We start from the raw sequence: 12,839 nt of genomic DNA, 5'->3' as shown, positions 1-12,839 counted from the left end.
TAACTCTTAAAACACGGTGTAAAAAAAGGAACCAAAACAAAACAAAACAAAACAAAAACTCTGCATGTGGAGCATGGATATCTGTCCTGGCAGGTAGTTTTCTCAGACCAAGGATCACCATGTTTGATGTAGAGACTCCAAATTGAAAAGCTTTGTAATTAACTCTTCTATACTCTCCAGTTTTTTCAGCATCTTCTTTTTAGTTTATTCTCTTTTTCTTTCCTCAGCTGAATGGTTATGTCTGTGAATTCCACAATCTTTGAACCTAGTGACATCCAAGCCTGATGCTTTGAGTTACCAAGCGTGTCTGCTTCTGTATTTAGGACTTGCAAATTAAGAGCCACTTGGGAACAGCTTTACTAATCCCAGCTTTATTATATACTTAGTTACAAGAAAGAGACCTGGTTTTCCTAGATGTTTGCTTATAAGAAAAAGCTGTCACAAGAAGAGTAAATAAAAGCATGAAACAAGTTTTTGTTAAATTTTTAAAAAATATTGGTAAGTTTTACTTATTATTGGACTTGGCACATCCCTTGGGGAAGGAGAAATGGAAAAGAGAACAATGGCTGGAGTGTTGCATACCGATACTCTCAGTTTACGGCTTAAGCCTGTCTTCTGCTCCTGGAAGCTAAGGTTTATCAGCTTCGTATTTGAACAAACAGGTGGTCTAATTTGACTTTGTTTTGGACAACCACACAGTGAGAATAAACTCCACCTCCTCAGTCTCTGTGAACTTCCCAACCTCAAGCACAGATCTTGCAAACAAGGTTCTAAGGGCAGTGTAAATTGTGGATCTCTACAACAGCCATCTGGTTAGGTGTTCTGTGTTGGAATGTGGTCAGGTAAAGGAGTAGCAATTTGTTTGATAGTGACTTCTTAAAAGATCTGAAATCAAATAATTTTAAAGAACACCTGTGTGAATGAATTGTTTTCTGCTCACATTGTAAATTATGTGGTTTAGAACCAGACCTGTCTTTTCTACAATTTCCCACGTAAGCTAACTGCCTGAAGTGGCACCATTTCACTTACAGAGTTGGTTTAAATGAAGCGTGTGGATGGAAAGACTGTACTTACCTGGGCTGTGTCTTTCTCTTTCTTTTTGTCTTCCTAATTTTTGTGTTTTGTGAGAGTAATTCAAATAATAACCCACAGCGAAGAGCTTTATAGTTCACAAAGTACTTTTGTATTTATTATACAATAAGCCTATCCCAGATGTGTTTATTTACAAACTTCTTGTTCATCGACTCTAGAGAACAATTCCAATGCTCTGTACCCTTTTGGAGTTGTTTGATTTTACTAAAACAACCACAGCAAACATTTCTCCTGAGCAAAGTGCTGGGTAGAAGGTTTTAAAAATCAAAGTAAAAATTAAAAAAAAAAAATACCTTAAGATGCTTTCAATACTTTGATCAGCATTGCTGGGATATGTCCTCAAACTTCACTAAGAGACCTTTGATGCTCACTTAACATATCAAACCGCCTTAACGTTTTGAAATAGTTATTGTTGACTTAACGGGTTATACTTTAGAGCTTTATATTTTCCACTGTCAGTGTTTTTTCCCCAGATCAATCCCCTGACTGACCAGCAATGCACGCCCCTCCAGACACACGTTATGCTAAATTAAACATCCCCACTAGGACCCTGATAACTTAAGTTGGCATCCCTGAATGTCTTTGCGATCTGAGGAGTCCACCGTGACTGGCTTGCCGAGTTCCCGGGGCAGTGAAGCCTATAGGATTTTCTCAAAGGTCAGGCCCGGGATTCCTGCTGCCCTTTGGAAACTGCTCTGCTAAATCTGCTTTGGGTTAAATCCTCTTTTTGAAGTCAGCGGTCATAATTAGATCTACTGATGGGGGCTGGCAGTTTGCTGACCCCATGGCTTTCTTTCCCCTGGCCAAGTCGCCTGGGAGCCCCTCCCCGCCAGGTGCCGGGACCGCGGGCGAGGCGCCCTGTTCCTCCAACCTCGGCCGGGGTTTGGGGAGCTCCTAGCGGCCGCAGCACCTGCAGGGGAAGCTGGGCGGCAGCTAATAAAGAACCGGCATTGCTGAGCACAAGTGGGAGTCCTCCTGTAGAACGTCCCAAGTCCTTTGTTTCCTTCTTTGTTTTGCATTCCCTTCCCCCTCTCCGGAAAAGTCAAAAGTCCCTTTTGGGGGGGGGGGGGGGGGGGGGGGCGGGGAGGGGGGTAGCCAAGAACTTTACTTCGGAATCATTTCCCTTTGTTTCTACCGTGAGCAAGAAAAAAGGAAGGAAGAAAGTGAGATAAGCCTAAGTGGTTTGCCCGGTATAATCTCATCCACCTTCTCCCACTGAGTGTGCAACTCTGCAGGGGGTCTCCGCCCCAGACAGGTTTTCCTTTGGTGGGTGGGAGTGATGAGAGCGGATGGGAGGAAGCTTGGGGCTTCCCCCGCCATCTAGCCCCCTACCTGGGGTAGCATCTAGGCTTGGTTCTCTGTAATTATCCTGCTAGAGTTTTTCATTTCCTGAGGGAGAATGGTTAAAGATAGCAAAAAGGAGCCAGGTCTACGGGATCAGTAGCAAGTGTTGAGAAGCAATCCAAACTCAGACTTTGGATGAGACCAGGAATCCCAGGCTCTGAGCACTGCAAAGGACTTATGAGATCAGTCCTTTTGAGTCCTGCATTCTATGGATGGAGAAATTGAGTCCCAGAAAAAATTATGCAGCTCAACTCAGATCACAGTGTATAGTAGTATAGCACTTTTGTGCAAATGAGTCCCTTGTGCAAAATGGCTTGTTTTTTGTGTTCTCTCTATGTGTGTGGGCTTCCCACCTCCATGCTCTCATGGCCAAACTATGACATAAACTCTTACAAGGCAGAATGATGGTTATTGGGAGGATATAAACAGAGATATTCAGACCAGTGGTTTCTAGACTGTCAAGATAGGAGAAACTTTGAGACAGCGTCTGTTGGAAGGAGCAGCCGGGGGACTTGTTTGGAGTTGGGTTTGAATAGCATACACAGGCCTCTACTTTGGTTGGATTCTGTTTGGGGTCGTTATGATGGGAGGCTGACGATGGTTATGAGGAGGCTAAATAAAGCCCCCACCCCCACCCCCAAGCCACGACCTTGTTATTGCCAGTGACCTAGACCCTGCAAGTGTAAAAATAATAGAAACAGAAATTACTTTTTAACATTTCAGGAGTTATGAAATTCATCTTATATAAAAATTCCACAAATTAAGAACCTAAAATGGGCAACATCTTGTTCTGGGCTTCCTTCATTTTAAATCTGCAGACTGTGATCATAATTTATTACCATCATTTACTGCATATTTATTTTTACAAATAGTCATATTCCCAAATTTAAAGGATGAAATAGCATGAAAAAATGCATTGCTTAACTAGCATTGTTAATAATAAAGAGGAGAATATCCTTCATTGAATTAGTTAAGATTGGGTAAAGAAAACTCCCTTTCTAAATGCTATATTGTTTGGTCCATATTTTAAGTTAACTTGACCTTTAAAGGCTTAATTCTGAGCACATGAGATCACCTTCAGAGTTTATACTTTACTCCCTGTCTGAACTGCAAGACTTGTGATTTTAATCTTAAGCTTCACTAGAACTGCTTCAAGAATGTCAAAATAGAGAGAACACAGTTACATCAAAAAGTGGTCTGAAACTTAAATATTTGAGGTGTGTGTGTGTGTGTGTGTCTGTGTGTGTGTGAATGATGTGGGGGAGTGCTGTCTAAATCCATAACTGTAATTGTAGATTTTAAAACTTTTGGATTCTATAGGCTCAGCTGTGACTACATAAATAATTACATCATCATATAATATTGCAGCAAGCCTTCCAAGTATAAGTTCATTTTTTGTTTGTTTTTTTTTTTTTTTAGTACAAATCAGCATCTCAAGAGAAATCTCTTAACTTATGAAGCAGAGAATGCAGGAGTGGGGGCTTGAATGGAAGGGAAGCTTTCAAGCCCCATTTTGTCAACGTGAGGGGAATGGGCTTCGCCTGGTGACTTGTGGACCAGGCTGCACTAATACACTTGCCTAAGATGGGAAATGACCAATCAGAGCAAGCTTTTGGAAAGTTTCTGTTGGCCTGGAATCCTGGGAAATACTATCTGTCATCTTTATAGAAAAAGATCCACACTTGATTCCTTGGCATAATATCCATTAAGATTTTTTAGATTTAGATGTCTTATCCCTAAAATATGGTAATAAAACTGATTTTACTCACTGGTAGCTTGGAGAGTCATAACAAAGCACTTTGTAAGAAAAGATGGTAATGATGTATAAAAAGACCAAGACTTATCAAGCAGAAAGTAATCAATAGATGGAATATATTAGCAAAAAATAACTGAGCCCTCTTCTCTGTGCTTAGCACTTTGCTAGAGGCCACTCAATAGCAGAGTTAGTTTTTATTAACTTCCCCAATATGCTGGACACATATACATCCTGCTTAATACTTACAAAACTATGTTATGCATAATTACTGTCCCTATTTGGTATGTGGGTAAGCAGACAGCTTAAGCTCCTTAGATTCCTTAGGTTACTACCAATACTTAATTGGAAGAATTAATGTATGAACTTAGTTTACAGTAAAAAATAATAATCTTTTCTACTTTCAAATTCTTACCTTTTGATTAAAGTGAATGCTTCACTTCCCCATTTCCCCAATGCAACGGAGGAAGAAAAGATGATTCGGAAAGTTTGCCAGTGACTTTGTGGACTGCACATCCATTCTAATGTTGCAGATTCAGAATTTGAGTAACAGACCTTAACTTGGTCACGAGATATGCCATCAACTATCAGTATCCTACCGGCCAAGACAATTGCTAGGAATAAACAGTTTTTAAGAAAGGAGAGGAATTAGAATTTAGAGATTCCATCACAGAAGGAATATGTTTTACAGTTGATTTTCTGAAAGAATGCCAGGATCAAACTCCTCCTTCTAGTTCCTCTTACCCTGGCAATATGCAAGTCCCACTTGCTACTGGAAAATGTGACTGAAATGAAAGAGGCGAGGTGAGGTAGTGTTACTCCTAGCTCACAGCTGGGTATTTGTATTGGAGGATGGGATAAGTCAGGATGATATAAAGGAAGCGTTGTTGCATCTTAAAGGGTCCACAAAATTGGTGACTCAGACAGTTTCCTAGGGTTGGAAGTTTGGAGTTAGAAGAAGTTAATCCTCTTAATAGACCCAGGGTATTAACATATCTACTTTCAGCCCTGTAGAAGTAGGGGCATGCGACTCATTCTGAAGTAGGCGCTCCCTGGATTAAATATGACTGGGCCCATTAAAAATGCCCCTGCAGGGGCGCCTGGGTGGCGCAGTCGGTTAAGCGTCCGACTTCAGCCAGGTCACGATCTTGCGGTCCGTGAGTTCGAGCCCCGCGTCGGGCTCTGGGCTGATGGCTCAGAGCCTGGAGCCTGTTTCCGATTCTGTGTCTCCCTCTCTCTCTGCCCCTCGCCCGTTCATGCTCTGTCTCTCTCTGTCCCAAAAATAAATAAACGTTGAAAAAAAAAAAAATGCCCCTGCAGTTCATTTCACCAGATCCCACTATACATAAATGCTGGGTCTTAGGTGGATATGATCCTCCCAAACCTCATAGCACCCTCATTCTCAAGGTCACTAAGTTAGCAGCCTCTGATCTAAGACTCTTCAGAGTCTTAGTATTATAACTAACAGACATGCCTAGGAAAACAGGTTTTCTGATCAACAAAATTTTCTGATTAATCAAAGGTTATAATATAAATTAACTTACTTTTACTGTTATGGAAAATATGTCTCAAATGCATTTTAATTTCCTGTAAAATTTTTAAGTATAGTACAAAATCATATTTGATGACTCAGGATCTTGTAGTGCTGCTATGTGGGTGGCTTTACAACCTTAGAGCCTATTACATTATATTCAAACCTGAATGTTAATTCCTGTTGCATTTTACTGTAGATAAGGATGGTGAAGATATTTTCCAGATCTTAAGGCTTAACCTGGCTAGCTGAGAGTTTTAGTTAATTAGATTCAATGTATTTGAACTTTTACAACAATAAGAACAGAACTTGAACCAAGAAAGACTCTAACATTATACAAAGGGGTGGGGTAATAATCAAAGAGAACTGGCCACTGAAAAGGAAAGGCATTGAAAGGGAGAGCCTGAGAGACAATACACAAGAATCACACTTTACTGTTTCAAGATTTTTAACACATAAGAATGCTTCAGTCCTGGTATTTGATATCCCTTATTCTGGAAAAATCCTAGAAGTAAGAATGGAGGACAGTATTTAGAATTTAAATATGAGAGGTAAAGAATGAGAACCCAGCAATGGGAGGTGATCAGGTTGTCAGAGTCTCTCTAGATCTGAACTGATCGTTGGGTTGCTCTCTTTCAGAAAGTTTTCAGGAAATTGCCAGACAGTTCCTGAAACTCTGAGCACCTGATTCACAGAAGAGGCCTCTTCTGAGAGAAATCGAGGCAACTCCTTTCACATAACTGTCATTCTTTCTTTTCTGACCAGAGGTCAACTGTCCTGGACAGAGGTCACAAAGGTCTCAATCGCAAATACCTGCAGTGCTAAGCAGTCATCAAAAAAAAAGCAGATCCTTTAGCACACATTGCATGAGTGGTGGACCACTGGGCTGGAGATAGCAAACTGTGACACCAGGGAAAGTCCATTCAATTCAGCTCAGGCTGACTGACTCAGATTCAGGTTGTGATTCAGTTGCCACATTGTTGCCAGTTCTGAATTTTAGGGAAAAGACAGAAATCTGATTTTAGTAAAATCTTCTGGTTTTTCAATGTTGCCTCAAATTTATAACACAATGTGCAGTAAGCAAAATTCATCTGTTGGCTATGTATTCTGGAATGCAGCTAGTTTGCAGCATTTGATAACCTAGACATCAGGGAGGCTGAGGCCTATGAAGTAGCCTGGCAGGAGAACACTGCCAAATAGTGAGCTCTGTTTGATGGGGACTGACTAACCCACTGAGACACTTTCTCGGGGCATATGAAACAGAAAGACATAAAGACCACAGAAACCAAGAAAAACCCAGCAGAGACAGAGAAATTCTAAGAGTGAAGAAGAGCCCACATCACAGGACTGGGGTTGCAGTGGACACCTGCTTTTGAGAGGATGACAAGCATTAGATCATATTCATTGCTGCCGGGTTACTAGAACTGTAGGTATATGACACAAAATGATGCATAATATTCCAGTTCTCTCCAGGTCTGATCAGCTGTGGAGACAGTTTTCTGCTTTAATTTACTATGAGGTATTCTCACTAATAACTCCATCCTCTTAGGTAGTCTGGGTGAGCCTGTCCCTTACAACCTCAAAGACTAAGTAATTCAATTATAATATTGTTATAGCTTTGACATTTTCACCTGCCTATACTCCATTATAAAAATTTACTAGAGTATGATAATAATTAGATTTTCTAACCTAATATTTTCTATTATCCTGTGTCCTGTCCTTAGTTGAACAGCCAGCCAAGAGCAACCACTGCCTCAAGGAAAAGTTGCCACTGCTGAAAGCGAGAAGAGAACTCAATATCTTGTCTTTGGATTTCAGAAGCAAAGATCTAGACATAGCCTTAGAAAGAATATGTAATCAAGTGGATCCAGTTTTTATCACACCTCTTCTTTTCTGTTAGATAAGATGCTTGGGGAAGCGAGAAAGCAAGAACAGTCTATGTTGTTTGTGGGAGGAGGTAGTGCAAAAGAAGAGGCTCTGTTCTGAGCTTTTTTGGGGGAGTAGAGGGTGGAGGAAGGGAAGGTGAGAGTAATATAAACCACAGATAGATGTGGTGTGGAGAATTTGAGAGTAAAGAGGTTACTAGGTTGAGTCCAAGGGTGTCTTAGGTTGCCTGACTGTCATAACTAATAGACTAGGTGGCTTAAACAACATGCATCTATTTTCTCACAGTTCTGGAGGCTGGAGGTTTGAGATCAGGGTGCCAGCATGGTTGGGTTCTCGTAAGGCCTAACTTCCCGGCTTATAGATGGCCACCTTCCCTCTGCATGCTCACATGGCCTTTCCTCTGTGCACGTATATGGAAAGAGAGAGATCTTCTTATAAGGCCTCTTCTTAGAAAAGCCTCTAATCCTTTTGGATTAGAAACTTACCCTTATGATTTATTAACCTTTATTACCTCTCAAAAGCTGCATCTCCAAATATAGTCACATTTGGGGGGTAGGACTTCAATATATGAATTCTGGGAGACCCAATTCAGTTCATTGCAAAAAGCATGGCAAAACTTGTGGCTCTCCTTCTACTAAATAATTCAGGAGAAATAGGGTAAAAATTGGTGTCTGATATGTAACCCTAAAAGGAATGTAGATTTTCCCATGTCCCTGAAAGGCCATGTGAATAGCTGAAGCCATGGCTGGCCATGAGGATAGAACTGTGACTCGTTTATATCAGCAATCTGAGCAGATTGACACCTGTGACAAGAGACAACAATGTGCATCTCAGAGTATGCCAGGTGGCAGAAGGCTGACTAGATGACCTCTTAGCCACCTTCCTGATGGTCAAGGTACTTAATCTTAACTCCAGAAATGGGGTCCTGAAGCCCTAGAATTAACTCAGGAGACCCAGACTTGAATGAGGAATCTTTAAATTTATTAAGGGAAACCAGACTCGACTGAGCTTACCCAGAATGAACTAAGATAAAGTTTAATGGGAACCCGTATTGAAAATTATAAGAGATCTGGAAAAATGAAGGCAATTGTGTTTCTTGCACGTATAAGCTTGAGGCCTGCAATTTGCACCCTCTTTATTAGTAAAATAATCCAGATGTGTGCTAAGGAGAAATCATGTGGCATTGTGGTGGGTTCCAGAGTGCTTATGATATGTTTATAAATGGTTTATGACCTTCAGAGGATCATCTGAGCTAAGTCTAACCTCTTTAACTATGGTTAACTCCTCCCTGGGTTACTCTAGCTATAGAGTGCCAGAGCTCCTCAAAATCTGGAACCTAGAGACAGATGTTTTCTCAGTCTCCTGCATTTCATTTGGAGGCAAATAGCTCTGACTTAAAATTCTGACTCTGCTACTTCCTGTTCTGTAACCTTGGACGGGTTTTCTAATGCCTCTAATTCTTGGTTTCTTCATCTACAGAGTGGGAAAAAATTTGGAGGTGCCTGGGTGGCTCACTTGGGCGTCTGACTTCAGCTCAGGTCATGATCTCACTATTCGTGGGTTTGAGCCCTGTGTCAGGATCTGTGCTGACATCTCCGAGCCTGGAGCCTGTTTCAGATTCTGTGTCTCCCTCTCTCTCTCTGTCCTTCCCCACTCATGCTCTGTCTCTCTCTCAAAAATAAATAAACATTAAAAATTAAAAAAAAAAAGAATGTGAAAAAATTTAAATGCTACATGGAGATATGAAAAAGTCTGGGACCGGGGCGCCTGGGTGGCGCAGTCGGTTAAGCGTCCGACTTCAGCCAGGTCACGATCTCGCGGTCCGTGAGTTCGAGCCCCGCGTCGGGCTCTGTGCTGCCGGCTCAGAGCCTGGAGCCTGTTTCCGATTCTGTGTCTCCCTCTCTCTCTGCCCCTCCCCCGTTCATGCTCTGTCTCTCTCCGTCTCAAAAATAAATAAACGTTAAAAAAAAAAAAAACTTTAAAAATAAAAAAAGAAAAAGTCTGGGACCAATGGAAAGGTTTTACCATATTGTAGGACTGGGAACTCAACATCATAAAGCTCTCTTCTTATATTAATCCACGAGTTTAATGTGGTCCTAATAAAAATATCATTAGGATTTTTCTTAAGATGTGGGAACTAACTGAAGTGATTCTAAAGTTTGTATAAAATATACACAAGCAAGGGGCGCCTGGGTGGCTCAGTCAGTTAAGCGTTGGACTTCAGCTCAGCTCATGATCTCAGGGTTCGCAACCTGTTCGTGAGTTCAAGCCCCTCATTGGACGTGCTGCTGTCAGCACAGAGCTGGCTTTGGATCCTCTGTCTCCCTCTCTCTGCCCCTCTCCTATTTGCACTTGTGCTCTCTCCCTCTTTCTCTCTCTCTCAAAAATAAATAAACATTTAAAAAAATCCACAAGCAAGAATAGTCAAACTTTGAAAATGAAAAGTAGTAGAAAAGTTTCCTACTAAAAACAAAAACTCATTTAAAAATTATAGTGAGTAAAACAGTATTGTATTAGTACATTAATAGGTAGGTCAATGGAGCCGATAAAAATTCTCTATAATAGAGAATTATTATAATAGATTATAGTAGGTATAGAAATTTAATATATGTTAAAGATGGCATTCCAAATCAGTTGGAAAAAGTTGGGACTCTTAGTAATGCTTATTATAGTCATTTTTATGTATAGGACAGGTAATCTTCCATAACTATGTGAGACAGCTGACCTTATTTTAATCAGGGTCATTTCTCTCTGGCCTCATTTGATTTCTACCATTTTAGGAGAACCAAAAATATAACAGTGTGGTTTATGGTGAGGGAAGATTTAGCATTTATGTTTTAAGTTTCCAAAGGACAGATAAATCTTACATATAAAATAAATTATACTTGAGGAGTAGAATGTAACTATGAAATACACATCTGGAAAAGGATGACTTTCTTTCTACAAAAATAATAGTATTATGATTTTTATCCATATACAATTTTATGAGAAGTGAAACATCTAGTAATATAGGCATCTTATGGAAGAAAAACTGCTGTAGTAACTTTGCTAACTTCATAAATTTACTGCTGTATTTCTACAACTATGCATATTCAAAAAAATCAGTAAATTAAAAAGAAGTGAAAGAACACATTTTATATCTTGAAAAGAATAAAAGTTTAAACTCAGTTTGGACTGACTTATAGAATAGTCTTGGGGATAATTATTTTCTTTTCCCAACAGCTGCATAAAGCAAACTACTTTGAATAAGAAAAAAAAAAAAAAGAATCTGAAGCGTACTAGTGTACCAAACTGAAGGATTTAAATGCATGTATTTTGCACAGAAGTTATTGCAGGTTATGAAATGAAGTATAGATACAAATTCATTTATTTAGAAAGTCTAACACAGATTTACTTTATAACTTCTGGATAAAAAAGTTAATAGTGAGGGACACAGTATACGTATGCAAATAAAAATGTATGCCTATTTTTAGTATTAATCAGAGAGCCCTCAGGAACTGGAGCAGATGGGAAGTTGTTTTTTTTTTTAATTTTTTTTTTTAACGTTTATTTATTTTTGAGACAGAGAGAGACAGAGCATGAACGGGGGAGGGTCAGAGAGAGAGGGAGACACAGAATCTGAAGCAGGCTCCAGGCTCTGAGCGGTCAGCACAGAGCCTGACGCGGGGCTCGAACTCACGAACTGTGAGATCATGACCTGAGCCAGAGTCGGACGCCCAACCGACTGAGCCACCCAGGCGCCCCTGGGAAGTTTTAAGAAACACACAGTGAAGATCATTAGGAAATAACAAATAGTTAGGCCAGCTAGAAGGGCACTTTAACAGGTAAATTTTTAGTCAGTAGTTACAGCTTCAGAATCTACCAAAGTGGCAAAAAATACAGTTAATAACTAGTGCTTTATAGTGACATATTAAAAAAAAATTTTCTGATCTATCAGTACTCTGTTACTGGCAATTGTAATGTCAGGCAATTGATCAAGTCTGATAGGCTTTCTGTATATTAGAAACACAAAACCAGAGTCTCTTGTAGATCCTTTTTGAACTAATTGAGTTATTACTGAGATATGTAACTTTCAGAGAAAATGATTGAATCTAGGTTGCAAAAGCAACTGAATTCAAAGTGAGAATTTCTAACAAATGATTGGGAGTTTTTGGTCCCTAGATTCCAAACTAGTTGGGTTGGGTTTTTCACTAAGCTGATGGTTTATTACGGCATCATGGACAAAATCAGGTATTGGAAAGTAATAAGTAAGATTATTCTTCCAGAGTGAAAAACCTTGGGAATGCTGCCCTAAATTGGCAGCCATTTTTCATCATGTTAAATACCAGGCAAATGCTATTTTTGCACAAATTTATATACCAAGAAAGAGTTAAGAAAGGAAAGTGCTGGAAAAATGTGTTGTCTCTTAGCACCACAGTGAATATTCAACTCCATCACTTTGATATTTTTCCCTTTTTTCCAGGATGGAAGAAGGTACTCAGATTAGCATTACAAATCCTGGACTCCAGAGAGGGAGTTGGAACTTGGGAAGGTGGTGTTTTCAGTGTTTGGAGATTGCTCCTTTCTGGCTCCTTGACTGAGTATGCACTCTTTTTCCAAGAATGCTTGTGTTTGGAAAGTACTTTGTGGTGGTGAAAAGTTTGAACAGAAAAGATTAATCAAAGGTTGGGTCTTTTGTGCTCAGTGCATAACATATTCAGCTCTTGGATGTGAACTCTTAGCCAAGAAACTATTCAAATTATTCAGGGGCTGAATGTGAGCTTCAACTGCAAACACACCAGAGGTCAACTTTATTTAATCTCAACTCATTGCTCTTGACTTCAGAAACACTGTGCCTTAAGAATTTGCTTTATATTTTCTGCCTACCTCTCAATTTCCTAGAGAAGCTTATGAAGAATTATTTTATTCTTAAATGCTTAGGGAAGTATATGTATCTGATCTGAAAAGTGAAGGGAACTAGAAATGGTGGACTATGGCTACTCTGTATCCAGTGTGCTGTTGGAAGGGAGGAATGCTTTGGTCTACCTAGTCTTTGTCATTTGTTACAATGTCACTAAATCCTATATTCTGATCACAGAAGTGATCTTATGTTTCCCACTTATTTACACCTACCATCCCTTCCTCCAATATTTTCTGATTTACTTGGCTCTCTAATGCTTACAGATTTGTCCGACTTCTGGAATCTATAACACTTGAGAAGTTTGGGATTATATTTCACTAAAGGAAAGAGGC

General features: G+C 39.8%; 1 protein-coding gene across 3 annotated transcripts in view; it reads left to right on the top strand.

Annotated features, from left to right (window-relative positions):
• FILIP1 (filamin A interacting protein 1) overlaps positions 1 to 12,839 on the top strand; it is a 222,715-nt gene that overhangs the window by 161,148 nt on the left and 48,728 nt on the right. The gene's annotated exons all lie outside the window — the stretch shown is intronic.

Source organism: Puma concolor, chromosome B2, assembly GCF_028749965.1.
Source record: "Puma concolor isolate L17-30 chromosome B2, mPumCon1.1.hap2, whole genome shotgun sequence".
Lineage (NCBI taxonomy): Eukaryota > Metazoa > Chordata > Mammalia > Carnivora > Felidae > Puma > Puma concolor.
Note: the sequence above shows the minus strand (reverse complement) of the source record. Positions and strands in the feature narration are given on the sequence as shown.